The sequence below is a fragment of the Octopus bimaculoides genome, chromosome 1 (genome assembly GCF_001194135.2).
Source record: "Octopus bimaculoides isolate UCB-OBI-ISO-001 chromosome 1, ASM119413v2, whole genome shotgun sequence".
In the NCBI taxonomy this organism is placed as follows: domain Eukaryota; kingdom Metazoa; phylum Mollusca; class Cephalopoda; order Octopoda; family Octopodidae; genus Octopus; species Octopus bimaculoides.
In genome coordinates, this window is record NC_068981.1 from 64,516,247 (window position 1) to 64,519,903 (window position 3,657).

The window sequence follows — 3,657 nt, forward strand, 5'->3', positions numbered from 1 at the left end:
ATATATATATATACATACATATATATATATACATATATACGACGGGCTTCTTTCAGTTTCCGTCTACCAAATCCACTCACAAGGCTTTGGTCGGCCCGAGGCTATAGTAGAAGACACTTGCCCAAGGTGCCACGCAGTGGGACTGAACCCGGAGCTATGTGGTTGGTAAGCAAGCTACTTACCACATATATACACATACACGTTACGGCTGATCAATAAGTATCCGGACTGTTGCCATAGTAATGAAGCACGCAGAGTAAAGCTGCTTGACACAGATTGGCCTTGAATTCTGCTGTTTGCACACCAAGTTTTGACGTTCTAACTCACTTCTGCTGCTTACGTCACTGCTTGGAAGGAAGGTGTGTAGCGCGTGATCGTCGCATTGACCATGACAGAGAAAGTTGTCATGACGATACCTGCTCAGAGACCTGCGCAAAATTGCAGACAGTGTATGGAGAGCGGTGTATGAGCCGCACACAAGTGTACGAGAGGTTCAGACGTTTCCAAGATTGCCCCAAAATGTCGATACCGACGAACTTTCTGAGACACCTGCAACCAGCAGAAATGAGTAAAACATCGTAGATGTGCATGCAGCTGCGAGGGGAAATCGTCGAATCAACCATCCGTGAGTTATCGGAAAATATGCAGATTAGTTACGGTGCAGTTTAGTTCATTATTAATGAAGATTTGTGCACGAGACGTGTGTCTGCTAAGGTTGTAGCAAATCTACTTTCAGCTGACCAAAAAGACACTCGGGTTTCAGTTGCGGAAGATCTCTTTGACTGTTTCAAGAATGATGAAATCGCTTTGGAAACTTTGCGCAGGCCTCTGAGCAGGTATCGCCAAGCTTTTGGCAAAATTTGATGTAGATTCTCTGCTCAATTATCTCTGTCATGGTCAATGCGACGATTACACGCTACACACGTTCCTGCAAAGCACTGCTGTTAGCAGCGGGAGAGAGCTAAAACGTTAAAACTGTGTGTGCATACACAGCAGAGTACAAGGTCAATCTGTGCCAAGCGGCTTTACTCTGCATGTCTCATCTTCGTTACTATGGCAGCAGTCCGATACTTATTGATCAGCTCTCATGTGTGTGTCTGTGTGTGTGTTTGTAGTTAATACACACACATACACATAAAATCTACAGACACACACGTAGAGAGAGAGAGAGAGAGAGAGAGAGAGAGAGACCTATAAGTAAAAACTCGCAAAAGCAAGTGGTACTCTTTACAACCATTAGATCCCATGTTCATTGCACCGACGTTAGATAAATTTCTACTACCAAGGATAAGGGTTAATCAAAGTTTTGTGTTTAAAGCTTAATTGACAACACGATGAAGAAGCCAATTGGCCACACGCACGCATATAGTTATACATTTCGATCTATCTATCTATCTATCTATCTATCTATCTATCTACAGGTCTATCTATCTATGTCTGTGTACTTGTATGTATGAGTGCATGTGTGTGTGTTTACGTATGCGGATATCATGAAAAGAGATACAAAGAGTGAAGGTTATATATATACCAACTATATACACACACTTGCGCATACACACACACACACACACATACACTTATCTATCTATCTATCTATCTATCTATCTATCTATCTATCTATCTATCTGTCTGTCTGTCTGTCTGTCTATAGGATTTGTGTTTTTCTTGTTTCAATCATTGGACTGCGGCCATAGTGAGGCGACGCTTTGTGGGATTTAGTCGAACAATTCGACCCCAGTACTTTTTTTTTGCCTGGTATTTATTTATTCAGTCACTTTTTGTCGACTCGCTAAGTTACTAGGGCCTAAATAAAACAACACCGGTTAACAACCGGTGACGGGGGACAAGCAGAAACATAAAAACACACACAATAAATATGTAGATACATACATACATACATGCATACATACACACACACATACATACATACATACATACATACATGTAGGTAGATATGTATGTAGATATGTATGTATACACGCACTCACACACATACACACACGCATATATATAAACGTACATACATGCATACATTCATACACACACACATATTTATATAATGACAATTGGGCTGAGTTTTACTACAGTTGTTTCAGACGTGTTTTTTTATTGATGTACATATCAATTACATAATGCAAAAAGATCGTTTTCTTTGTGTGAATTAAATTGTTAAATCAAATTTAATATTTAGGTTTTTTCACACAAATAGTATAGGATGCATATTGTTCTCCCATTCCATGTGAATACATGTTAAATTTCTTCTCCATGGTATAATTTTTATAATTGCTTTTTACCAGGTAAACAAAAAAAGGACAGCAGTTCTTGCTCATTTTGTTTGCTTTCTAGTTAGTAGTTGTGGAGGCGCAATGGCCCAGTGGTTAGGGCATCGGACTCGCGGTCATAGGATCGCGGTTTCGATTCCCAGACCGGACGTTGTGAGTGTTTATTGAGCGAAAACAACTAAAGTTCCACGAGGCTCCGGCAGGGGATGGTGGCGAACCCTGCTGTACTCTTTCACCACAACTTTCTCTCATCTTTCTTCCTGTTTCTGTTGTACCTGTATTTCAATGGGCCTGCCTTGTCACACTGTGTCACGCTGAATATCCCTGAGAACTACGTTAAGGGTACACGTGTCTGTGGAGTGCTCAGCCACTTGCACGTTAATTTCACGAGCAGGCTGTTCCGTTGATCGGATCATCTGGAACCCTCGACGTCGTAAGCGACGGAGTGCCAACAACAACACAGTTAGTAGTTATACCAATATTTTTTGTACTTTTGTTCTTGTATTTAGTCTTTTGTGACCATTTGTACTCGCGTCTTTTGTTTACAACGATTCCTTTCTGCTGTAGTTTTTCGTACTGATACATTTAACTTCACTTCAACAAATTTCTTATTCTGTTATTTTATTTATTCTTCATGTTTTTCTGCTCCCTACTCCTTTCTCTTCCTTCCCACACTTTTTCTTTCTTTTACATCCGACAGAAAATTAATGATCACGTTCAATTAATTTTCTATTTAGACTACCTTATACAACTAAATGTGACAAGTGAATTCGAAATGAACCCAAATTAATATGGCGGCCATCAAAAATAGAAAAGCCGTTTGAGGTGTTTGTAAGTAATGGATGTTGCCAGTCCGTATAATGACAACCAATAATCGCGATGTTGCAGCAACATCGCTCTCCGAAGCCTCTTTTGATTCGATGAAATACAGCTATCAAACTGTCATTATTCAATATGGTTGCGTATATTGCGGCTAACGTTGTGTAGCAGACTTAAGTCAGCAGCGAGAGCAGCTCATAACCCTGTCTCTAACGGTGTACTTGGGAGTCTCGGTTTGATGTTAGTTCACTTACAACAACAATTATTTTGAGGTGCTGGAGTGCAAGAACAAAGCTAGGCGAATCTGATGCTTGGTTTCGATTGTTGTTGTTGTTGCTGTTGTTGTTGTTGTTGTTGTTCTTCTTCTTCTTCTTCTTCTTCTTCTTCTTCTTCTTCTTCTTCTTCTTCTTCTTCTTCTTTTTATTATCCTTATTATTATTATTAATATTATTATTATTATTATTATCATTATCATCATCATTATTATTATTATTATTATTATTATTATTATTATTATTATTATTATTATTATTATTATTATTATTATTATTATTAT

At 38.8% G+C, this 3,657-nt stretch overlaps 1 protein-coding gene across 1 annotated transcript in view; it reads right to left on the reverse strand.

Annotated features, from left to right (window-relative positions):
* LOC106871832 (T-box transcription factor TBX20) overlaps window positions 1–3,657 on the reverse strand; it is a 197,593-nt gene that overhangs the window by 136,234 nt on the left and 57,702 nt on the right. The gene's annotated exons all lie outside the window — the stretch shown is intronic.